Genomic DNA, 27984 nt, shown 5'->3' with positions numbered 1-27984 from the left:
ATCTTGATGTTATTTATTGGTCCAGTGGTGAGGATTTTTGTTTTCTTTACATTAAGATGCAATCCATACTAAAGGTTGTGGTCTTGGATCTTCATCAGTAAGTATTTTAAGTCCTCTACACTTTCAGCAAGCAAGGTTGTATCATCTGCATATCACAGGTTGTTAATGAGTCTTCCTCTTATCCTGATACATAAACATTATACTATATTAAACTATGCCATCCTATAGCTGTATGTGTTATCTGTATTATAATTCTTTAATTCCTCTAAAGTTTCTGTTGATGAGTTTCACTTTGGCCTATTCTGAGAAACAACTGAAAAACAGAAACATTAAAGGTACCTGTTGTTTCCATTAAGGGGTCTTGGTTGTGCAATATGTTAAGTGTTGGGTGGCTAGCCAAAAGGTTGTCAATTGAAACCTACCAGCCACTCTGCAGCAGCAGAAAGATAAGACAGCCTACTCTTATAAAGATTTGCATTCTCAGAAACTCTTAAGAAGTAGTTCCACTCTCTCCTATAGTCACTATGAGTCAGAATTGATTCAGTGGCAGTGGGGTGTTTGTTTCTATTATATGAATGTTGAGATAATGGCATCTACTATATGAGACTATGATTTCTTTCTGAGGAAAATATCAGATCCTCAACAAAAGTAAATTATATTTCTACTAATGTAGTTATTGGTTATGGTTCTAAATGTTGCATCTTATCAAGTTTTCTTTTATTCATGGGAAGCTTGTGAGTCAAATTTCTGGTCTACCTGTAGAAATTATATAGGGTAGGGTCATATGGTGTGCAATTCATATATTGGGCCTATTACCCCACAATGCATTAGTTTTTATCCTGGGCTCCCATATTCATCTTTTGTTTCCAACATACTGTTTTTAGCTGCTTGCATAGCTGCCTAATATAATCTACTACTCAGGAATTGTTAGTATGATCATATGACTAGGTTCTGGCCAATATTATAACCTCAAATGTCCTGTGGCATTACCAGAAAAAAAAAGTTCTTAAAAAAACTCCTGTCACACCATTTTCTTAGATATTTTCTTAATTTCTTTATCTATCTTGATTTGATGCCTGGAAGGAGTTTACCACCACCTTGAATCATGAAGATTGAATGCTGTCCAATGGAAGAATCCTGAATTTACAACCCTCAGATGAACATACATGTGTGCATGTATGCATATATGTGATTGTGCATACTCACAATTATATACATAGAAATATATTCTTTAAATACTGCATCAAATAACATATGATATAAGCTATAATGCTAGCTAAAGGCAAGTAATTGCCTAAGAACTGTGCAAAGAGTTACAGAAAATATACTTGCTCAGTTTGTCATAGCATGCAGAAAGCAGAATGCAGTAATTGTGTTACTGAATTTTGTCTCAATCATCAAATCTTTAATATGAACATTTATCATGAAGGATATTATATAGAACATTCTGATTTCACTGAAATAGGTTATGTTATTAATATAAATGGAAATTTGAGCTATAATCTCTAGCAAGATTTTACAATATAATTTCTAGAATATTAAAATGTTCTCTGTATTACAAGGAAATGGATTTTAGCATCACTACTTTATTGTACTATGCATGCTGTCTATATTACTAAAGCATTTAAGAAATAGTGGTGTGTGTTTATATGAAGTCTAAGTCATTGAAAACATTTAAAAAGTAGCTAGCACATGTACTTATCTAAATGAACTTCCTTTGGAAAAACAATAAAGATGCCAAAATTAAAGTCCCTTCACAAATAGCTGCTCAAACAATTTCCCAGTACAAACAATAATTTATGTTAAATGAGTGGCAAAGGATTGCATTTTATTCAGTTCAATTTCTTTTGCACTATCCAAGGTAAGGGATAAACAGGCTAATCACAAATGGTTTGGAATTGATAAATGTGGATTCTTATGTTTGCAGTGAAATGCTAACCAATTCAATACTCCAAATTTTCTGTTTTCATTCTGGGTTACAATTTCACTTGGAAGTCTGTGCTACAGCCACAAAACAGTTTGAAAACAGCCACAGCTTCCTGATCAACTGACTGATATAATTTTTTAAGGAAAATATTATGAATAATATAAAGCATTTAAATCCAAGGACAATTCAAGTTGAGCGATTTCTGTTGCTGTTAGGTGCCATTGAGTCATGTGAGTAACTTAGAATGTGAAGAAGCTTATTTCCATAGAAAGTTTATCTAACTGTTTTATTAGACCTTCATTTATTCCTTCCTTCTTTCCTTTCTTTCTCTCTTTGGTTCTTTCTCGTATTTGGTCTTTGCTAACAATCAAGGAGGAAATCTGGATAGAAATGAGTTCAAACTTTCCCTTGTGTTCCACCCAATAAGAGCAAAAATTTTAACAATGGCTTAATCCCCCAATCCCAAAGTACACAATCATATTTCTGAAAAATTTTAATCTTTAAGTATTACTTGAGAATGTGTATTTATTTGGCCAAGGGACTTTAATTTACAAAAATTTTCATTTTTATACTGCCAAATATTTTCATATTTATGAAATATTTTATTTGTTTTATTTATTCAAATATTTATTTATGAATACTATGACAATGAAAAATATATTGTCTGACTGGTAACTTCAATATTTCAACTCCTGATAATTTTTTAAAATTATACCAGTATTATCTGTTTCTTATCCATAATCCTTCTTATCCAGACAAAATTTCCTTTAGCTTTTATTTTTATTAAAATTATGCACATATGAAAATTAAAATCAAATAGTTCTTCAAATAACTCATGCTGCAAATAGCTCTCCAAATAGCACAACGATTCATTTTAATCTATATAACCCACATAAACTTTGAATAAAATACTTTTCAATTATTTTATATTATTTGTCTAGTATTTCTCAGTGTGTCTAAATAATATATTTATATAATTCTTGATTTTAACATTTTAGTTATAATCTATTATCTTTGCACTAGATTTGTTGGTGTGTGCCATTGACTTGCTTCCAACTCAAGAGAACTCTGCATAGTGTTTCCAAGGCTTAAAGTATAAACTTTTTGTTCTTTACAGGAACAGAAACGTTCATCTTTCTCGTGTGGAGCAGCTGGTGGATTTGAAGTGCTGACATTGTGTTTAGCAGCCCAGCACATAAGTCACTATATCACCAAAGCTCCTGAAATAGATTACTAAAGTATTTTACTAGTCCCTTCCCCCAAACACATAATTGTGTCCAACAATTGTTGTAATTTTTTCTTAAACTCATATTCAGCGTTTACATTACTACAACTATATAGATGTGCTCTATTACCTAGTTGTGTAGAATATAATGATTATATTTAAGGTTTACATAGTTAAATCTTTTCTGTATTTATTTAATTTTTTTTTCTTTCACCTTATTGCATTGCTCAGTTATAAAGCTGCTCTAAACATGGCTAAGAAAATGTAGGAAAAAAATTATAAGAATGATTTCTCACATAAAATGTAGAAAGTGGACATCATTTTAGAAAAAAGATAAATAATATACAAAATGAAAACATTTGTTATTGTAATAATCAGATGACAGCATTAATGGAATAAATAGGAAAATCACTGAGAAAAATTGCAATGTGTATGTAAAATTAAAAAGAACTTGTATTCAGACTATATATATAACAAATTCCTAAAGTTCAATATTAAATAAACGAACCAATAAAAACAGATAAAACATTTAAACAGAGATTTAATATAGGAATGCATAATAATAATGTTGTTGTTGTTAAGTGCCGTCGAGTTCTGACCCATAGCGGCCCTGTACAGGTTTTCCGAGGGTGTAAATCCTTACAGGAGTAGAAAGCCTCATCTTTCTCCTGCAGAGCAGCTGGGAGTTTCGAACCGCTGACCTTAAGGTTCGCAGCCCTATTTGTAACCACTATGCTACCAGAGCTCCACATAATAATAATAACAAATATAAAAGCAAGCCATCACAGAGAACAAGTTACTGTCACAATGAGCTAACATTTCTGACACATTGATTGTGATGGCAACTTGTTCTTCTATGATGGCTTATTTTATATGAGTTATTATTTTTATAAATCCTGATATATGTGTCTTGTCTACTTTTTATTGGTTTGTTTATTTAATATTGAATTGTAGAAATTTGTTATATAGTCTGGAACCAGCTCAAGGGCAACTAACAACAACAATAACTTTTTAGTGGATAATTTACTTTCCATGCCCTCCATAATCATCAAAAAATGTTGGATTCATGGTATGGTAATGGAGTATAAGCACTGGACTGTGAACTTCAAGGTCAGTGGTTCATACCCAACAGCTGTTCTTCAGAAAAGCTATAAAAGGTAGCCATGAGTTGGAACTGACTCGATGACGTTTAACAATAACAACAACCAAAAAATATTAAAAAGAAAAACTTTGACAAAATCAAGTATTAGGTAAACTGTGGAACAGTCTGTACTATTACATAAATTGCTGGTGGAATTACAAAATGATACAATTATTTTTTAATATTATCATAACATTTCTTATAAAGTGATACACATGTTTGTCCTGTAAAGTGATACATATGTCTGGCCTGTAACCCAACAATTGAAATTCTAGGCATTGACCAAGGGTAAACATATGTCCACAAAGATACGTGCACACAAATATTCTTAACATTTATTAAAATATTCAATAACTGGAAACAAACCACATGTTTGTCAGTAAAATAAATAATCACATTGTGATGTATACCTATTCCTCACTTACCAAATATCTTGTTATCTGACATTTCACATTTATGGTAATAGTAAAAAAGTGTATAATCTGATTATTTTGTACATCATCAGTGCAATCTAGCAGTAATGAAAGATGACATGTGAGGCAAGAATAACAGTGGCCGTGAGAATTAAAGGTAAGAGTCAACCAGGCTAGGCTAGGATTTTCAGGGGTTTGGCCTGTTACATAATGAAGTGATTTGTCAGTTAAATAATATAGTTATCCTGCATTTTTGCATATTACTGATTGTCACATGATCTTTGGACCCTAACAATATCAGTAAGTAGATGGTTATTTTCATCTAATAAAATCCTAATCACCAGAAACAAGAAAAAAAATACTGACATATTCAACAATAAGGATTCATCTATGTCACCCACAAAAACACATGCTGAAGTTCTATGCTTGTAACTGTAATGTTACCTTACTGGGAAATGTTTTTTTCTTTGATGATCTTATCAACTACGCTAAGGCAGTCTTATTAAAGGAGAGAATAGATAAGGAAACAGAGTTTCACAAGCAAATAAGTGTGATGCACATGAAGATCTATAAGCCAAAGAACATCTGGAGATAACAGAAGCTGTAAGTGACAGAAATATTTTCCTCTCAAGCTATCAGACATCCTGAATTCCAGCCTCCAGAACTGAGAGACTATCAAAATGCTACCTGTTTGTGGTATTTTGTCATGTCACCCAAAGAAACCAATTTCAGACATTTGTGCTGATCCAAAAAAGTAAGGCACAATAGAGTATTGTGATTCCACTGATAATGAAGTTCCTGACAGGCAAATCTAATTTCAGGTGATACATATCAGAACAATCGTGGCCTCTGGTTTCAGGGGTTAGGAAGGATAAGATTATTGAGAAGGAGAAGTAAGAGATTTTTTGATGTGACAGAATATTTCATATTTTGATATGTTCCATATCTACTACTGTTGAAGGCCCTGGTGTGGCACCATAGGATAAGCACTAGACCTCAAGGTCAGTTTGAATGTCAAGGTCAGCTGTTCAAATTCACCAGCCACTCCTCAGAAACCCCATACAGGGCAGCTATGAATTGGAACTGACTCCGTGGCCCATAACAACAACGACGACATACTATTGCTGTTAGATGCAGTCAAGCTGATGTCAACTCATAGCAACCCTACAAACAACAGAATGAACCACTGCCTAGTCCTACACCATCCTCATAGTTGCTATGATTGTGCCCATGATTGCCGACATTGTGTCAATCTGTCACGTTGAGGGTTTTCCTCTTTTTTGTTGACCCTATGCTTTACCAAGCATAACGTCTTTCTCTAGGGACTTGTCCCTCTTGATATCATATCCAAATTACAAGAGGTGAATTCTCATCATCCTCACTGTACTGAGGAACAATCTGACTGTACTTCTTACCAAAACCTTTTCTGGCAATCAGTGGTCTATGTTGTTCAACAAAGAAGTTAGTTCTATTTCACATCATGATAATTTAGTGGAATACCACACCAAAAATAGAGAAAACTGCAAAACCAATCACAAGAAAAATAAATTACTTATGAAGGAGTGATAATCAGATTAAGAACTGGTTTCAAACTAACAGCAGTGGAAATCAAGAGAGAGCAGGAAAATGCCTATATATATATATATATATATATATATGCAATGCAACTCTCAGTGCCTATATTAAAACAAAAGCATAAAAGCATTCCACTTCATTAGCATTTAGAATCAAATGATTGTTCCTACAGTAACTTGTTATAGATGAATTCCAGGAGTTAATTAAATAATCTCAGAAAAAAAGGTGAGAGATATAAATAGATACAATGATAAAACAACAACAACTTGATCTAAACAGTGTAAGTGATTTTTCTTTATTCAAATAGTATTTTACCTAACAAGATTTTAAAGGCAGAAAGTGTATTTTGACTCAGTGTTGTTCATCAACAATTTTAGAATTATAAAATGCTACTCTTATGAAGTAGTTTTATTTTGACATCTATTATATTTATGTTAAGGTAGACACAGTGCTAAAAAGTTGGAAAGGCCAAAATAATTTAAAATAATGGCACTCAGATATCCTGATTTTCAATTTCTTCTCACAGAATTAGATACATGGGTCATGTGGAAAAAATTCCAACATGTTGAAAGGACATTTTATTGGAATAATGTAGTTAAAAATTAAAATACTTTAAATTGGATTTATCACCAATATTAGATAAGTAGAGAACAGCCAATTGACATTTCATGTGAAGCAGAAAATTTCTAGCAAACTCAGTTCATTGAGCCATAAAATACACTTGATTTCACACAATCATGTTTTTTTCTTTCAAGAGAAATATAATTTATGTTGTTTCACTCACACTTAATGATTCAAATTTTCTTATCATATGCTTATCTAATTTATATTTAACTATAATACAGCTTTTTGATTCACACAGAAAAAAGTTTAACTTGATAACTAAGATGATTCCAATAAGTGTGTAATTTCTACCTTTTTAATACTTGTATAAACATGTCAGTAATGATCAAATTGACCCCAAACACAATAAATAAATAATTTCATAAATAATAATCAGCACAAAACTGAGGTCAAGTGTATCTCTGCTTTTCAGTTTCTCCATTGTCTCTGTGACTAATCACTCGTGTCAAATGGAAATTTTTCTCTTTCTCTTCTGAGTTCTGTAATTTGTTGCAACAACACACAAAAATCATAGATAATACTTACGATTAGGGGTTTATTAAAGGATGCAACTCCGAAGTAACTCATGAGCAACATGAAAAGAAACTCGGGTGATGATTTTAAGGATCCTGATGTGAAGGACATGTCCTTTTCCAGAAAGTCTCCTTCCCGATTCTCTAGCTCATTAAACTTCATGGAGCCTTGCTGTTTCCTGCTTTTCACAGCTCACACACACTCATAATTGGTTATCAGATGGGCTATCAAACTGGCTCCTACTCAAGACATACAAGTACTCAATATACTCAGTATAATGTAACTACTCTAAAAGTTATTTTACAGAAGCCAGCGTCAAACAAGTTTTTGACTCCATTCACAAACCCACATAGTATAAATGAATTTATTTGAAACTTTATTATCAGTATTATTACCAATGTAATATTTAATTTTTAGTATTTAAGAATACAACTGTGGACTTCCACTTTCAAAAAATTGATAGCCTCGTGTTTCCAGGAGTGCTGTGTGGAGTGCTTCAGCTTGGCCATGATGGGATTTTCTGGTCCTGCTAAGCTGAACTCATAGGAACAGGGTTCTTGTCGCTGAACCCATAGGAACAGGCCATGTTTCAGAAGCAGGTGCCACAAGAAAAACTTACTCCTGGAGCAAAATATTGATTGGGCCACTTATCCTGAGGCCTTTTTGAACCCCAACTCAAGGCTTATTTCTCCCAGTTTGGTACTGTTACATAACTCAGATTGTCCAGAAGTAGAAAGACTGGAAATAGCAAAGGCTATGCCTTTGTGGAGTTTGAGTCTGATGATGTTGTCAAAATAGTTGCTGAGAAAATGAACAACTACCTTTTTGGTGAGAGTCAAAATGTGATTTGATGCCATCAGAAAAAGCACATAAAAAACTTAAAAAACTGGGATGTTCCCTTTTCAAAGCCATCAAATCCAGCTGTTGAATGGTATGATAATAAACGAACACCTACAGAAATGTACGGATAGGGAAGTGATTTAAGAATAAATAAAAATTACTCAGGAAGGAAGCATCAGCACCAGAGATGGAGGCAGAGATGAGGACATGGAGAGAGGGAGAAGCTGAGGACTCTAGACTCATGGAAAGAGAGGGACTGAGTCCTGGTGACCAGGAGGCTGGCTTTCAGAATGTGCCTTTTGGTTGTTTAAATTATTATATATTCCTGAATTGTTTTGTGTACATCTCTCCACTCCCATCCCTCAAAAAAGAAAAAAAACAAAAACAAAAAACAATAGACGGAATGGAAGAAAATACTGGTGAATAATAATGCACAGAGGATATTGTAATCATTGCAATGAACCAATGGTGTAAAGCCAATGCTCTCCCATGTAAATGATCACTCCATTCATATTAATAATAATAAAATTACTCAGAAAGAAGATAACTAAAAAAGGGATCATTTATGATTTTATTCCACTGATTTTACCAAATAAAAAAAACTAGAATATTTCTAACACTTATCTTCAGAACTCTACAAATACCCAGGAGTCTACACCAGTTTCTACACTTTCAATTTTAGAGAGACAAAAATCTGAAGTGGCAGAAATGAATGGTGAGGATGAAGATAATGAAATTATTTTCAAATAGCTTGCTGGTGATATACAAGAAGAAACATAAAAGACTAAAACACCTATACATTCAACAAAAAAAAAAGAAAAAAGAAGAAAACGCAAACTGTAATTCTGAATGTATTATGTGTATTGTTTCTTTTTTAAAATACAGTTATTTTGTTATTGGGAATGCCTCTTTAAAGTTTACTAGGTGCAGCGATGCACAAACATTGACACAATTATTTGGAGGAAAGCATTTGTTCGAGGGAAAACGGTCGGTAGCATGGATTGTTTGACCTTGCTGGAATTTCCTACTTGTCTTTAGTTACTGTGCAGTGACCAACAAATAAACTTTTCCTTTGTAAAAAAAAATAAAAAATAAAAAATAAAACTGTGAATTATCAGAAATATCTCAAGGATACAAAAGGAATAACAACCTAACTGTTGTTAGGTGCTGTCTAGTTGTCAGTTCTGTGACATTCTCACAATAGTTGATACACTTGAGGACATTGTTGCTGCCACAGTGTCAATACATCTCATTTGGGACCCTCTTTTTTTTTTTTTTTTGCTGTACTTCAGCTTTACTGAGCATTAATGTCCTTCTCTAGGGACTAGCACCCCCGATAAAATGTCCAAAGTACGAGAGAAGAAGTCACACCATACTAGTGCCTAAGGAGAATTCTAGTTGCACTCCTTCTGTCAGTCCATGGCACTCTTAATATTCTTCTCCAACATCATAACTCAAATCAATCAATTTTACAGTCTTCCTCATTCACTGTCCAACTTTCACAGGCATGTGAGGCTATGTAAAATAACAAATTTTAAATCAGGGTTAAAGAGAAAGCATATCCATTTGAGGACCAGGATTGTATTATTTCCAAGAAGGTGGACTGTAGGAAGAAGAACATGGAATCAGGATTGAAGGTAGACTCATTAACAATCTTCGATACACAGATGATGCAACCTTGCTTGCTGGAAGCAAGGAGGATTTATAATGCTTACTGATGAAGATCAAAGACCACAACCTTAAATAAAGACCTCAATGTTAAAAAACACAAAAATCATCTCCACTAGATCAATAAATATCATTACAGATGGAGAAAAGATTGAAGTTGTCAAGGACTTCATTCTTCTTGGATCAACTATCCACACTCATGGAAGCAGCGGTCAAGAAATGAACTGACCTACGGCATTAGGCAAATGTGCTGCACAAGACCTCTTCAAGTATTCAAGATCAAAGATGTCAGTTTGAGGACTAAGGTGTGCCTGGTCCAAGCCGTGGTATTTGCTTTTTCTTTTTATATGTTTTACTGTGAATTATGTGATAGTTTACATGGGAGGACATTAGTTTTACATTCATCCTATCATATATCGTTTCATTGCTATGGTTACAATCCCTCCATGCATCATCAACCAACCAAAGGGTATACATTACAAGCCTATCCGCGGCTCATCAGCACACAGCTCCTCTCCCCCTCTATGTCTAAAGACCCCAACTGCTCCATCTCTCCACGTCATCATCTCTGCCTCCATCTCAGGCATCAATGCTTCTCTGGGTAGGGTCCCACTCTCTGCTTTTCTCCCTTGATGGTCCCAGGGACCTCCACTCCTAGACTGAAAAGTTAATTACTCCCCTCCTTGCTACAAAATGTCTACCTTTACATTTCCAACCCTCACAATCAGTCCAGATAACAATTATTCACTATTGTATCACAAGAAACCCAGCTGCACTTTATTTCATCAGCCCCGCCTAGACAGATTGGATACTACTCAGTGGAGATTCTACCTTCCTTCACACCCTCTGGATCTAGGTTCCCTCTTGAAAGCTTGTAAGCCAGTTACTTCTTGCCTTTGTAGCCCCCCCTCTCCCATTTTGGGCAGCCAATGTCCAAGTTGCCCATCTCTGTCTACTCTGTGTATGGGGGGATGGGAATGATCCTTGCTGTAAGGATTTGTTCCCTCTTTTGAGCTACTGCATCCATAGGTGTAGGTCAAGTTCATCAGATTGTATCAGATTACTCTTCTTTTCCTCTTCTTTCTTCTTCTAGTTGAACTCTGATCATCCAGTCATTGAAGCCAGGTCAAGTGGGTATTATCTGCAAGTGTGGGTGTTCTTGTGCATATGCCCTCTCTTCTTATCAGCTGGATGCTTCACTCTCTATTCTAGTCCTCTGTAGCTATGTCACTGACTCTGGGCCCAAGAGTCCCCATGTCTTGCCACACTGCTGGCCAACCAGGTCTCCACCCAGGTTCACAGAAGTCTATTGAACATTGTAGGGCTTAACTTGCAGCTTCACTGCTGTTTTTCCCTCACTTCCCCTTATCGGTGATGAAAGTGGTCACCAATCACAGCGTGTATTCCCATTGCCGTGGTATTTTCAATAGCTTCATATGCATGTGAAAATTGGGCAATGAGTAAGGAAGACCACAGAGAAATTGATGCATTTGAATTACAGTGTTGGAAAAGAATATTGAAAGTATCATGGACTGCCAAAAGAACAAACAAACTTGTCTTGAAAGAAGTATAGTCAGAATCTTCCTTAGAAGCCAGGATGACTAGACTTCATCTCTCACATTTTGGACATGTGGTCAACAGGGAAAAGTCTTTGAAGAAGGATATTATACTGGTCAAGTAGGAGGTTAGGTAAAAAGAGGAAGACCCCCAGCAAAAGAGATTATGACAGTGGCAGTAGCAAAGGGCTCAAGTGTAGCAATGATTGTGAGGATTTCACAGGACCAGGCAGCGTTCCTATCTCTTGTGCATAGGGTCACTATGAGTTGGAACCGACTTGAAGGCCCCAAACAACAATAACCACCACAGTGGTATTGAGTAGAATAAAATTGGATCTTTAGCATCAGAATGGCAAAAATTAGAACATTCGTACAAATAAAATTGATTGAAACAGTAAAATGAAATACATGTCAAATACTGGAATCAGTTAGAGTTTAAATATAGGTAACACTGGTGTGGTGCTATGGGATAAAGCACTGAACTGAAATGTCGGTTTGAACCACAAGGCTGACAGTTCAAACTCACCTTGGAAATCCTATGAGTAGCAACCAACTCGAAGGCACTTAACAACAACAATCACTTTAAACAGAAAGTAACAAGGCAGAATCCTCAACAGGCTGAAGACAGGGTTATAGCAAACTTCTCCAGAAATGACTTCTAGAACTGGCTCTCCAACAGACAAAATAGCAGTAGAGAAGTATCAGAATGTCTTCTGTGTTTATTTTTGAATAATTAAAGATCCTTCAAGTGTAACTCGAAACAGGCAAACATTCATATAAACATAATAACACAATACCTAGCATTTGCAGATAATACCTTACTTCATTAAGAAATAGAATTGTGCTAAACACAAAATGATTGCAGAAGCTTCAACAGGATTTAAGATTTTTCCTTCTCACTTAACAGAATTACTTAAGCAACCATGAAATGTTCTTTAGTGTTTGGGAGCTAAGCTCTCCTGTTACTCTTCTCACTTCAACCTTATGAAGCAAGAGCTTTGTTGTTGTTGTCAAGTGCCATTGAATTGTTTCCAATGCATAGCAACCCTGTATAGGGTTTCTGAGGAGAAGTTGTTCAGTTTGAATCACTGACCTTGAAATTCAAACAGACCTTGAGATTCAGTGCTTAATCTACAGAGTCAGAGCAGGACTCAGAGCTTTAATGCCTGCCATCACCCACATTCCAGCCAATGTGAGAGAGAGAAAGGAAATCTTTGGAATGTGTTTTTGTTTTGTTTTGTTTTGTTATTTTTTACAATCCTCTCCATGTATCATCATACAACCCCAAAGGGTACACCACACAGGCCTGCCCACCTCTTCCCCTGCTGCCAGCACACATCCCCTTCTCCCACCCTGAGTCCGGTGTCCCTAGCTGCTCCATCTGTCCATGTTATTGTCTCTGTCGTCATGGGATGTCTTTCTCTTAAGTGCAAATCTATAGTTTGCATATAGTATCTCTTTACATCTAGTTTCTAAAATTTAATATTTTAAATTTCCTAAAAGCAGACTAAGAAATAGAGTGTTTATTCTGTTTACTTAGGTATCTATATAAATATTGGGAGATTTATAAAGAGAAAAAAAGAAGAGGAGAGTGTCTATTGATGAACAAGTAGATAGGTACCTCAGCTGCAATCAGGTGAATGAAACTTTAAAAAATCAAGTGGCTTAAAGAGAAGTCTTACTTTTTTAATTTTATCTTTGCAAAAAATGACACAGTAAATAAAAATGTTTGAAAGAATTAATTTTAAATGTAAAATGATTAGTTATTTTAACAAGTAAAAAGACATTTTAAATTAATGTTATACCAATGTAAACCAATATACAATATGATAACATGTAAATATGACTGATAATATGCAACATGATTATTGTTTTCTACTCAGAATTCATACATTTTGCATGTAATGACTTCAAATATCTTGAACTTGGTGTATGGGATCAATAATACGGGAGAATGTGCTGACTAAATCTTAGAAAATTGAATACTATGTTATATTACATTCAAAACTATTTTTAAATATTCTAAAAATACTGGCTAACGTTTCCAGAAAAAAATCTTTATGCAAACAGTAGAGATGTGTATACATTTTTAATTAAAAATACCTCAGGAAATAAAGATTTGTTGTTTTTACATGCTTTCACTAATAATAGATACATATGAGACATGTGAATGGTAGCTGGAAGACATTTGCTAAAGGTGAGAAAACTGTAGTTCTCCTTGGGACAAATATGCAAAAATAAATAATAAAAAGAGAGAAGAGAAGAATTTTCAAAAAATCTTTGATTCAAAAGAGAAAGTATAAGTGGTTTAATTAAGCTATGGATTATTACACCTATGAATAGAAATTTGATATTTTTTCAATAGGTCTATGTAGCACAAAAGAAATAGAAGTTTTATATTCAAAGAGCCATTCTTTTTTTTATTTCTTCAATTTTTTATTTTAATTTGGAGCCTAGATGACTTTGCCAAATAAATATATTATTTTCATAATGCAATAAAATATAAACTAGAAGAGAAAGAGAGCCATGATTCTGGGAGGAGAGAACTCTGAAGCCAGGTAGAAAAGTCCCTCTCTAGTTGGGCTTCAGAGCAGGCTGCATTGCCGGAGGGCAGGGAGGCCCTAGGCACCACTCCTGCTTCCTCCTGAGTTACTCAGAGTACCCACAGACCCCGAGTCTAGTGTAGGACCACCTGCCCAGACCTTCTACCCGATGATGACTATACCTAGTGTCACAAGTTCAAGTGCTGGCCAAACATATCCACCATCCTGTCCCACAGGAAACTGAGACTCAAAAGAGGTCTCTCCCATTTAATTAGTGTCCTTGAAAGTATATTCCTCCCCCATCCTAAAGCGTATTTCGAAAATCAGATTTCTATTTTGAAATGTTATGTTCTAGTAATTTCCCATTAACTTAACTTATGTGTCATAGTACTTGGTAGCTGCTAACCAAAAGGTCAGAGAGTAGAACCCATCAGTGGCTCCATGAAAGAAAAATGTGGCAGTCTGCTTTCAAAAAGATTGTTATTGTTGCTAAGTGCCACTGCGTCCATATTAACAGCAAATATAGTAATACATTTTAAAATGAACTAGGAAAATTGGAAATTGTCAAAAATGATATGGAAAGCATATTATCTGCCCAGATCTTGGCCAATCAAGTATTCAAGTTCTATGAATTCCAATATTATATTACAAGGGTCTCAAGACTGAGACTTCGGTACACATCTGTCAGTTTGTCGTATTGTGGTGGTTTGTGAGTTGCTACGATTCTGAAAGATATGGCCACTGGTATTTTAAATACCAGCAGGGTCACCCATGGTGGACAGGTTTCACATGAGCTTCCAGACACAGACAGACTAGGAAGAAGGAGTGACGAACTACTTCCAAATATTTCATCACTGAAAACCTTATGAATAGCAGAGAAATATTGTCAGATATATTGCCGGAAAGTGACCCCTCAGGTTGGAAGGCACTCAAAATGCAACTGGGGAAGAGCTGCCTCCTTAAAGTAGAGTTGACCTTAATGAAGTGAATTAAGTAAAGCCTGAGGGAATAAAGCCCTCAGGACCATAATTTGCTGATGGGGCACATCTCAAAATGAAAAGAAACAGCTGTAAACATCCATTAATAATTGGAACACGGAATGTACAAAGCATGAATCAGGGGAAATTGGAAATTGTCAAAAATGAAATGGAATAAATAAACAACTTTATCGTAGGCCTCAGTGAGCTGAAATGGACTAGTCATGAGGTGCAATGCTGTCTGTGATAGGATAATAGCCATGCGCCTACAGGGAAGACCAGTTAATACCACTATTATTCTAATTTAGCACCAACCACAAAAGCCAGTGAGGATGAAATAGAAGAATTCTACCAACTCTTTCAATCTGAAATTGATCAAACATGCAATCAAGATGTATTGATCATTACCAGTGATTGGAATGCAAAGGTTGGGAGCAAAGAGGAAGGATTAGTAGTTGGAAAATATGGCCTTGGTGTTAAAAATGATGCTAGATATCACATGATAGAATTCTGCAAAATCAATTATTTGTCCATTTCAAATACCTTCTTTAGACAGCATAACAGATGACATACACATGGACCGTGCAGGAAAGAACACACAGAAATCAAATTGACTGCTTTTGTAGAAAGAAATGATAGAAATGCTCCATATATATCATTAGTCAAAACAAGGCCAGGGGTAGACTGTGGAACAGACCATCAATTGCTCATATGCAAATTCAAACTGAAGCTGAAGCAAATGAAAACAAGTCCACGAGAGCCAAAATATGACCTTGAATTTATCTCACCTGAATTTAGAGATCATCTGAAGCACAGATTTGATACATTAAACACTAAAGACCGAAGACCAAAGAGTTTTGGGATGACATCAAGAACATCATACAGGTAGAAAGAAAAAAGTCATTGAAAAGACAAGAAAGAAGGAAAAGATCAAAATGGATGTCAGAAGAGACACTGAAACTTACTCTCCAGTGTAGAGATGCTAAAGCAAATGGAATAAACGATGAGGTTCAAGAGCTGAAAAGAAAATTTCAAAGATCAGCTTGAGCAGATAAAGATAAATATTACAACAAAATGTGCAAAGATCTGGAATCAGAACACCAAAAAGTAAGAACATGCTCAGCATTTCTCAAGCTGGGAGAACTGAAGAAAAAAATCAAGCCTTGACTTTTGTTATTGAAAGATTCTCTGGGAATATTATTGAATGATACAGAAAGCATCAAGAGAAGATGGAAGGAATACAGAGTCACTGTACCAAAAGGAAATGATTGATGTTCAACCGTTTCAAGTGGTAGCATATGATCAAGAGCCAATGGCACTGAAGGAAGAAGTCCAAAGGGTATTGAAGGAATTGGCAAAGAACACGGCACCAGGAATTGATGGAATAAAAATTGAAATCTTTCAAGAAACTGAGGCGGCACAGGAGGCACTCACTCATCTATGCCAAGAAATTTGGAAGACAACTATCTGGCCAAATATTTGGAAAAGATCCATATTCCTGCCCATTCCAACAAAAGGTGACCCAACGGAATGCAGAAATCACTGGACACTATCTTCGATATCCCATGCTAGTAACATTTTACTAAAAGTAATACAGAAACGGCTATAATCAAACATTGACAGGGAACTTCCAGAGGTTCAAGCCAGATTCAGAAGAGGCCATGGAAAGAGGGATGTCACCGCTGATGTCTGATGGATCTTGGCTGAAAGCAGAGAATATCAGAAAGATGTTTACCTGTGCTTTATTGACTACACAAAGTCTTTCAACTGTGTGGGTCATGACAAGCTATGGACAACACTGAAAAGTATAAGTATTCCAGAACACTTAATTGTACTCATGAGGTATCTGTACATGGACCCAGAGGCAGTTGTTTGAAGAGAACATGGAACACTGAATGGTTTAAAATTAAGAAAGGTGTGTGACAGGGTTATATTCTTCCACCACACTTATTCAACCTGTATGCTGAGCAAATAATCCAAGAAGCTGAGTTATATGAAGGAAAACATGGCTTCATGGTTGGAGGAAGACTCATTAACAACCTTCAATATGTAGATGATACAACCTTGCTTGCTGAAAGTGAAGAGGACTTAAATACTTACTGATGAAGATCAAAGAGCACAGCCTTCACTATGGATTGCATCTCAATGTAAAGAAAAATAAAATCCTCACCACTGAACCAATAAACAACATTCTTATCAACAGAGAAAAGATTGAAGTTGTTAAGGACTTCATTCTTCCTGTATCAACTATCAACACTCATGGAAGCAGCAGTGAAGAGATCAAACGAGGTATTATTGCACTAGGCAAATTTATACATGACCTTTTTAAAGTGTTGAAGAGTAAAGATGTCAGTTTGAGGACTAAGGTGCACCTGACCCAAGCCATGGTATTTTCAATAACGTCATATGCATATGAAAGCTGGACAGTGAATAAGGAAGACCATAGAAGAATTGATACTTTTGAGTTATGGTGTTGGAGGAGAATATTGAAAGTGCCTTGGACTGCCAAAAGTACCAACAGATCTGTGTTGGAACAAGGGCAGCCAGAGTGCTCCTTGGAGGCCAGGATGGCCACACTTCATCTCTCATACTTTGGATATATTGTCGGAAGGGACCAGTCACTGGAAAAGGATATCATGTTTGGTAAGGTGGAGCATCAGAGAAAAAGAGGAAGACCCCCAGTGAGATGGATTGACAAAGGGGCAACATTAGTGGGCTCAAGCGTGGCAATGATAGTGAGGTTGGCCCAGGACTGGGCAGTGTTCCTTTCTGCTGTGCATAAGGTCATATGAGTTGGTACTGACTTGATGGCACCTAACAACAACAGCAAGACCTAGATTTAGCACATTAAGCCATTTTAATCTTAGTCTCCTCATCCACTGGTAGTTGTTATATCATTTCTATTTATCCATCTTCATTGCAACTATTCTCCATTCCTTATTAGTCATAACCAACCCACTCAATTTAGCAACTAGACACTTGGAAGTTTGGAGAGAATAAGTTATTTGTGATTAACAGGGGTGACAGGTGGGGTCTGAGGCCTTTCTTTGAGCAATAGATGAAACATGAGGAAGAAAAAATAGCAAGTGGACCTTATGCTTCTAAAACGTTTTAACTTATGTGTAGTTTATATTCCTAATCTTCTCCGTGGGGAAGAGGAGGGACAGAGAAAAAGGCAAGTAACATTTATTTGAATAGCTTTCATACTCAGGAATTTTTCAAGATATGAAATATATTTTTATCTTAAGTATTTTATCAGTTCATTCAGAGATAGATTTCAAGAGTTTCACTTTTAGAGATGAGAAGACCAAAAATGCAGACACCGCACATGTGCTGGTACTGAGCAGATCCAAGTTCCAAATTCAGGTCTTTAACCCATACAGTTTGGACTCTATAGTGGTGCTGATGGTGGTATGCCGTGGAGTCGGTTCCAACTCATAACAACCCTGCATAGGGTTTCTGAGGCTGTACATTTTTATGGAAGCAGAAAGCCTCATCTTTCTCGCACAAACAGCTGGTAGTTTCGAATTGCTGACCTTGACGTTAGCAGCCTGACTTGTAAACACTATGCTACCAGATCTCCTAGAGGACTCTATGGGTGTCTACTAATTTACCCAATCAAGTTTGAATATTATCCCTCTCATCAATAGTGAACCACTGTCAGATATTTCAGAAAAATGAGCATCCTCAAAGAGGATGTCACGCACTGAGCTCACACTACTCTGTTCTACACCAAAACAGATTAAGTACATTATTTCTATTTGAAAGTAGTTGTGGGGACTTCAAAACAAAACAGGAAACCAAATTGATCCCTGTCCTCATTATACTAATAATATTATTAATATTTGTCAATAAGGCAGAGAAGAAGATAGTGACTTAATTTGCATATGGACATTTACAAGAGGCTTCTTGGTTGTCTTTTCTTATTAAAATTCATTAAACAATTATTTATCTCCTTCATCATTTAGCAATTAACAAAATTGCCATTGAAATAAGAAATAAGCTCTTAAATGTGACTTCTAAAGACTTGATAATAATTTAATATTACTTTTGCTAATAAAGCCTTAGGTCTATTTTGGCTAATTAAAATTACTGATTTCAGATTAAGTTCAATTGCATCTCTCTAAATATGTAAGTTTTGCCTTCTCTTGTCTTTTCTATTTTAAGCTATACTTGATGGAGTTGTTACCCTCTGCATATGAATATAGATGAAAAGGCTGCATAAACTAGAGTCATTTCCAAAGTTTAATGGATGGATGTTACCCCTGCTTGTAGAGCATAACGCCATTTAACCTTGTTCAGTCTGTGAAAGGTCCAAGATGATTAAGTGTTTCCAAAGTAATGAGAAATTAAGTCATTAAACATTTCAAAGATACAAACATAGACCCCTACACATTCAACTGTATGAACATGCACAGAGTTCTTGAGACATCAAGCAGATTTAATTAAAGAGGTTCTCAATAAATTATAAGATGGAATTTTTGTAATGAATACAAAATAATTATATGCTGTGATCACTGAAAGAATATTATTTTCCCCAAACAGACTGTAGAACTTGCTATTAATAAATATAAATAATGGAAGCTTACTCTAAAATGTCTGTATCAACTGAAGTATATCGGGAAACATGTCCAAACTATTGGCTCATGCCAAATGAAATATTTTTTACTGAATAAAAGAATACCACTTGCCAGCCATTAGATTTAGCCAAATATGTAGGTAATTATCTCATTGAATTCTGTAGAGTCCAAGACTCTAAGAAGTACATGATATTCTCTCTACTTGATTGATGAGTAAGCTGACTTTCAAAGGTGGGATATACTTAGTTCACATATGAAAGCCTAGAGCCTGGGCTTTCATATTTGGTCTTGGGATACATTTTTGTACTTCTTTTTAAGAATGCAACTGCTATGAGATATCATCACATACCAGCAATAACAGTGAAGTTCAAAAATGCAGAGGACAATAAATGCTGGTGAGGATGTAGAGAGAAGGGGACCCTCCTACATTGCTGGTGGATATGCAAAACAGTCCAACCACTCTGGAAAACAGTATGGCTCTTCCTCAGAAAGTTGGAAATCGAAATACCATATGACCCAACAATTCATCTACTTGATATATATCCACAAGAAATATGAGCCATAACATGAGTAGATAGATATATGCACACCAATGTTCACAGCGGCACTACTCACAATAGCAAAAAGATGGAGACAGCCTAAGTGCCCATCAATGGAAGAATAGAAAAACAAACTTTAGTGCATACACACAATGGAATATTATGCGACTTTAAAGAATAGTAAGGAAGCTATAAGCCACCACATTACACAGATGAACCTGGAGGGCATTATGCTGCATGAAATTAGTGAGTAACAAAAGGACAATTACTGTATAAGACCATTATTGTAAAAGCTTAAGTAAAGATACCCATACTAAAAGGGATAAAAACAAAACAAAACAAAATTGATGGTGAGGGTAGGGTGGGAGTTTATGGGGGGGTGGAGGAAGGCAATGGTAGAGCACAGGCTAGGGGCAGACAAATCATAGTTTGGACATTGGTAAGGGGGAGGGGTAGAAGGACAAGGAAGATAGGGAAACACTGAGACAGGTATGCATGGGCTAAATGGGACTGTGGTAAATAGTGATGCATGCCCAACCTTGGAACAACAGGGCTCTACGATAAAGGAATTGAGGCATAGTCTGAAGAGGGAAAATAATACAAAGATGCTTGAATGTCTTATGAATATTGGGTTTTCCTTGCCTACTATTGTAAAATAGACACATAAGTGGGATAGGAAGGAATGTTGGAAACATAATTAAAGAAAGCTTGTAAGCCAGTCTTCAGCCTATAACTGTTTGGAATACCTAAAAGGGGTTCCAGAACTTGCCAAGTGAAATAGGCCTCTTGTGGATCCTTTAAAGTGTATAGGACTGTAGGTGGAATCCTGAGTCCCATCCAGAACCTTCTGAGGTGGGACAATTCCACTAGAAAGGACAAGAAGACCACCCTTGAACAGCTAGAGTGACAGAAGATACATTTTCAAAGAAAGATTAGCAGGAAAAGCCCAAAACAAAAATGGCAGTATGACTGGCTACTAAAAGAATAAGCAAGTACTTGTTCGCTGGTAAGCCATCAAGGCCCCAATAAAGCCCCTTCAGGACAAACCCCCTTCTAAGACTGAAACTCAAAGGGAACACATGAGCAGACATGTAAGCTTGCTCGAGACCACATTGGTCTACTGGTGAGTGGAAAAAGGGGAAAGGCAGCAGAGAAGAAATGGACTGAGTTCAGCTACGTTCCACAGACTCCCATTGACCTGGAGATAAGAGAGAGAAGAGGAAGGCCTGGTTGGTCCAAAGTGCAGTGAGACCTTGGGACACCTGAGCCCCGAAACAAGGACATAGCCACTGAGGGCTAGAACTGAGAGTGAAGCATCCAGCTGATATTAAGTGAGGGGTGAGGCACAAGAACACCCAAACTTGCAGATAGCACCCATTTGACCTATCCTTGATAGCTTGATAATCAGAATTTGACTACAGTAAGGTAAAAAACAAACAAACAAACAATTTTTGATAATGTAAACAAGGACAAATTGCTTCAATGTGATGAACTTGACCTATACTTATGGATGTAGTAGCTTAAAATACCAACAAAGAGGGAAGGAATCTTCACAGTAAGGATCATTCCCATCCCCACTGTACACCCGGTAGCTAGGGATGGGCAACTTAGACATTGGCTACCTAAAATGATGGGGCAATGAGGCACAAAGTGACTGGCTTACAAGTTTTCAAGAGGGAGTACAGTTTAAAAGTGTGTGGGGGAAGACAGAGTCTTACAGCTTCCTTATTATTCTTTAAAATCACATAATATTCCATTGTGTGTATGTACCAAAGTTTTCATCTTGTCTAGATGGGTCTTGTGAAAAGAGATGGGGGATAAGGTTTTTATGATTCAATAGTGAGTAATTGTTAGCATGTCTAATTGCAACTATCACAATTGTAAAGGTAAAAGTTTTGTAATAAAAATGGGGGAGTAGTTAATATTAAATTCCAGAAACAGAGGACCCTAGGACCATCAAGGGAGAAGAGCACAAGTGGAATGCAGGACCTTATCCAGAGAAGCAGAGACACCAGAGACAGATGCAGAGATGGGGACATGGAAAGAGGGAGCAGCTGAGGGTTCTAGATTCATGGAAAGAGAGCTGGTGGCCAGGAGGCAGACTTGCAGAATGTGCCCTTTGGTGGTGTACATTATTATATATGTCTGAGTGTTAAAAAAAAAAAAAAAGAAAGAAAGAAAAAAAGTGCTAAAATGAATAGGCAGAAATACTGTTAACTGATGATACATGGAGAGGATTATAATCATTGTAATGAAACAAAGTGTATGATTTTTTAAATGTAAATCTGTAAATCTGATGATCTGCCCCGTAAACTTTCATTCAATTCACAATTAAAAAAGAATGCAACTGTAGTTATGAGGAGTTCAATCTTACCAGCGCTCTTCACAAACTATATACAGAGTTGTTTTAAGTCCCATTCACTTACCAACAACAACAACGGAGTCCTGATGTGGTGGTGTGAAAAGCTAGGTTTGATCCATAAAATCGGCAGTTCAAACTAACTTGATGCTTATGGTACACCTTATACAATATCGCTGAGTAGAATCTGACTGACGGCACATTAACAACAACAATGTAGAAACAAGAATGCAAATTTTAAAATGACATGTTGGCTTACATCTGTTACCCATACTATATCTCTATCAGATGTCCATGATGCTCCAACAGTCTCTTGCACCAATTTTCATGAAGATAAAGTTTTGCTTTTCTTAAATTTATTCAGGATACCCCAGATACAACACCGATATTTATTTTTTAAATTAAAAATCCTTCCTTTAAAATGAATTCACAATGAAGTCAAAGTTATTTATAATCATTTAACGGTTCAAAACTTTTAAAAATAAAAATACGAAGTTTATTGTTTTGCGTTGTTCAGTTGATTATGACTCGCAACAAGTCTGTATGACAAAGTAGAACCTCTGCCTAGGGATTAGCAGGCTATTATCTTTATGGAAGAAGACTGTACTCTTGTGGAAATGATACGTGGGTTCAAGCTGCTGACTTTTGGGGTTCGGAGCCAAGTACTTAACTGTTAAACCAACCAGGGTTTCTTAAGTGATGTTTAGTGGTTCACTTTTACCAAGGGATGTGTGTATAATTTTCGTTTCTGGATTAAGAGTTTAGTTTCGGTAAAAAAAAAACTCTTCAAACAGTTTGGAGGAAAGTGAATTCCATATGCATATATTTTCCATCTGTTACAACTGAATGTACATATCACAGCTTAGATAACTATGAAAATACTAAAATATTGTACTTCAATTTTAGTCACAGTTTCAAATATAAAGGCAATCTTTTTTTTTTTCCTATTGGAATCTTACTACAGTTGTAATTTTTATCAAATTATAAGTTTATGTGAATTAATATTGTGCCTCCTTTCTGGTTCTTTTTATATTAATTCATAATTTATTGTATGTGTTCTAAGAACCCTCATACTTTCAGTGTATTTTATTGTGTGCATGACAAAACTGAAACAAAGACAACTAACATTCAAGGTGTTCCCCAATTGTTTCATATTTCCTTTGAAGTATTCTCTTACATCGCTCAGTTCAAGAGGTGCTAGTATCGATCAATTACCCACCCATGGCCCATTCAGTAGTCTGTACTCTCTGAAAATACCATGGCTGCACTTCCTGATACCACTGGTTCTGTCCACAGTGCTCACCCTATCAAAATTATTATTGGACACTATTTGTACTCAGATTTGGCTTATTTTGTTCTGTGACTGGAGGGATTTTTCCTTCCAATGAACTCCAATGGCAATGGCAAGTGTGATGGCAAATTCTTGAGAATTCTCTAAAGAAGTCTCAAAGGAAATGCCCTCAAATGGATGTTTTCTTTTCCTCCTATGAATATCAATAAAGTCTTGCATGTTTTCCCTAATATTTAACTATATACTAACATTAGAGTTATTTGGGATGATTTTTTTTTTTCATTCTCTTTATCACATTGTGATCCTTGAAGGCATAGATTCCTATGTTCTATTCAAGAAAATATATAATGGCACCACAGGATACGAGCTCAACTGCAAGGTCAGTTTGAACTACAAGGTCAGTGGTTCAAACTCACCAGCCACTCCTCTGAAAGTCTATACAGGGTCAATATGTGTCTGAAGTGACTGTACAACACTTAAAAACAACACTTCAAATATCATAAGGACAGATTAGGACCTCATACATTATTACTGGAGTTCTGGAGTGGCATTGTAGGATAAGCACTCAAGCTCAAGGTTAGCTTGAATACCAAGGTTGGTGTTTCAAATTCATCAGTCACTACTTGTAAATCCTATAAAGAGTCAGTATGAGTCGGAACCAACTCGATGGCACTTAGCAACAACAACGTTACTACTTTGTTGCTGTTGTTGTTGTTTGCTGTGGAGGCGGTTCTGACTCATAGTGAACCTCTACAAAATCTCTGAGGCTGTAAATCTTTGTTGTTGTTAGGTGCTATCAAGTCAGTATACACTCATAGCAACTTTATGCACAGCAGAATGAAACACTGCCCAGTCCTGGGCCAACCTCGCTACAATTTCCACACTTGGGTCCATCGATGCTGCCACTTGGCCAATCCATCTCATTGGGGTTCTTCCTCTTTTTCTCAGACCCTCCACCTTACCAAACATGATATCCTTCTTCAGTGACTGGTCCCTCCTGACAATATGTCCAAAGTATGAGAGACAAAGTTTGGCCATCTTGGCCTCCAAGAAGCACTCTGGATGCACTTCTTCCAAAATGGATCTATTGGTTCTTTTGGCAACCCATGGCACTTCAATATTCTCCTCCAACACCATAACTCAAAACCATCAATTCTTCTACGGTCTTCCTTATTCACTGTCCAGCTTTCGCATGCATATGAGGTTATTGAAAATACCATGGCTTGGGTCAGGCACACCTTAGTCCTAAAGCTGACATCTTTACTCACCAACACTTTAAAAAGGTCTTGTGCAGCAGATTTTCCAAATGCAATATGTCATTTGATTTCTTGACTGTTGCTTCAAGTGTTGATTGATAGTTGATCCGAGAAGAATGAAGTCCTTGACAACTTCAATCTTTTCTCCACTGATAAGAATGTTGTTTATTGGTCCAGTGGTGAAGATTTTTGTTTTCTTTACATTGAGATGTAATCCATACCAAAGGCTGTGCTCTTTGATCTTCCTTAGTAAATGTTTTAAGTCCTCTATACTTTCAGCAAGCAAGATTGTATCATCTGAATATCGCAGGTTGTTAACAAGTCTTCCTTCAATCTTAATGCCATGTTTTTCTTCATATAACCCAGGTTCTCAGATTATTTGCTCAGCATATAGGTTGAATAAGTATGGTGGAAGAATACAACCTTGTCACACACTTCTTAAATTTTAAAACATTCAGTGTTCCCATATTCTGTTTGAACAACTGCCTCTTGGTCCAGGTACAGATTCCTCATGAACACAATTACATGTTCCAGAATACACATACTTCACAATGTTGTCCACAGCTTGTCATGAGCCATACAATCAAAAGCCCTTGCATAGTCAATAAAGCACAGATAACCATCTTTCTGATATTCTCTGCTTTTAGCCAAGATCCATCAGACATCAGCAATGATATCCCTCATATCATTTCCTCTTCTGGATTGAATCTCTGGAAGTTCTCGGTCAATGTATGCTTGCAGCCATTTCTGTACTACATTTAGTAAAACTTTAGTCGCATGGGGTATCAAAGAGATAGTCTGATGATTTCCGCTTTCCGTTGGGTCACCTCTCTTTGGAATGGGCACAAATATGGATTTTTTCCAATCAGCCGACCAGATAGTTGTCCTCAAAACTTCTTGGCAGAGATGAGTGAGTGGCTCCTGTGCCGCCTCACTTTCTTGAGAAGATTTCAATTTTATTCCATCAATTCTTGGTGTCTTGTTCTTTGCCAACTCCTTCAATGCACCTTGGACTTCCTCCTTCAGTATCATTGGCTCTTGATCAAATGCTACTTTTTGAAATGGCTGCTTTTAGGGGCACAGAAAGCCTCATCTTTCTCCTGCTGAACAGCTGGTAGTATTTTACTGCTAACCATGAGATTAGTAGCCCAATTCTTAACCACTAATTACTACTATATGTTCTTAATTTATGGATACATTTACATTTTCCTTATGAAAAATTTAAAAAGTATGTCTTTATTGAGGATTTCAAAAATTTGTTGATGTTCTTAATTCAGCTTTGTTCCTCTTGTATCCTAATTAGTATGCACTCAATAAACATTGAAGTCGTTCAACATAAAACTTTTGCTTTCTCACACTATATGGGTGCTGTGAGACAACATTTTAATTATGATAGAAAGTTATTATTAAAAGTGTTGGGCAGCACAAGGACTAGTTTAACTGCCATCCCAACATCCTACACAGAATGGAAGACAGAGTTTTGTTCAAGGAAATTGATTAGTCTGAAGTATCTTTAAAAAATTGTGTTAACCAGCTAAGTTCATTTACCCTAAAACATATTTTAAATATTTGTTTTTCTTTATACAATTCTATATAGTGGGGTCCTGGTGCGGTGCTGTGGATTAATGCATCAGACTGCAAATTCATTTTAACAGCAAGGTTGGTGATTCAAGATCACCAGCTGCTCCTTGGAAACCCTATACAAGGTCGCTGTGGGTCAGAATCAACTTGACAGCACTTAACAACAATTCTGTACAGTGGTAGAAATAAGTTAATCAAAAAGTTTGTTTAAAAATGCAACTGGTAAGTATTTATCTAGAAATTTCCTCTTAACCAAATTAAATCACTAACTCTGAAATGAATGAGAAATGGTAAAGTTCCTTATTCCACTCACTATCTAGAAGCCAGAGCAAACAAATCATTCCTAATTAAATACTTTTGTTCTCTTTATTTAAGAGATACATAGTTTAGATACAAAGAAATTGCACTTCTTGTTTTCACTAATAAACTATTGATATAAAATTAATGTCTGTGATAATATCACTTGACAAATGTGTCCTTTTTAAAATATTAATAACATATATTAAATTCATTTTAATGACTCCAATATAAGGATTTTAAGTGTTACTTGTTATTCTTACTGCATACAGCTTTGTCACTATCTATATTATTGAACATCTATAAACACATTTTAATACAGTTCTTTTGACAAATTACCAAAAGGTGTTTTAGGCTAAAAGGGTGTAAAATGTCATATTCAATCATTCAAGATATTTCAAAATATAAACTCAATCATCCCAACTGGAATATGGCTGAAGCTAAGAACAATAAAGCAAATAGCACAAACAAAATAATGACTAATTAAAATTTAATAACTATTCCTGGCTTTCTTATGCTTTATGAATAGTGGCTACCTGGTGTGGCAGTATAGGATAAGCACTGGACCTCAAGGTCATTTGAACTGCTAGGCCAGTAGCTCAAACTTACCACCTGCTCCTCGGAAACCCTATACAGGGTTGCTATGACTTAAACGCACTTAACAACAAAACATGTATTAAGTATTGATTTCTGAGTGATAATGCAAACAATGGTATCATCTCTTGCATTAGTGATCTAGGGGCACATGACTAAACAGAGAACTTCTTGTTGTGGTTACATGCTGTCAAGTTGGTTCTGACCTATATTGACCCTAGGTATTTGAGGAGTGGCTGGTGGGTTTGAAGCACCGACCTTTCGGTTCAGACTGATTTTGCAAACCAGCACATTAATCCACAGTGTCACACCAGGACTTAGGCAATTGTAAATATATGGAAGATTCGGGAAAAAATGGAAAGCATTTTTGTAAGAGTAGAGTCTTCAAAGATGCCTTATTAGAAGTTTAAATATTTTATTTTTCTTCATGAAAGTAATGAATTACTGGTTGTTAATGCCATTTAAATTCTGTTTTTTTTTTTTCC

The 27984-nt window shown here is 36.0% G+C and overlaps 1 protein-coding gene across 1 annotated transcript in view; it reads right to left on the bottom strand.

The window, feature by feature from the left end:
- The window catches only part of MALRD1 (MAM and LDL receptor class A domain containing 1), a 1127868-nt gene that overhangs the window by 626274 nt on the left and 473610 nt on the right, over positions 1 to 27984 (bottom strand). The window lies entirely within an intron of this gene.

This window comes from Chrysochloris asiatica, unplaced genomic scaffold (assembly GCF_000296735.1).
Source record: "Chrysochloris asiatica unplaced genomic scaffold, ChrAsi1.0 scaffold00137, whole genome shotgun sequence".
NCBI lineage: Eukaryota > Metazoa > Chordata > Mammalia > Afrosoricida > Chrysochloridae > Chrysochloris > Chrysochloris asiatica.
Note: the sequence above shows the minus strand (reverse complement) of the source record. Positions and strands in the feature narration are given on the sequence as shown.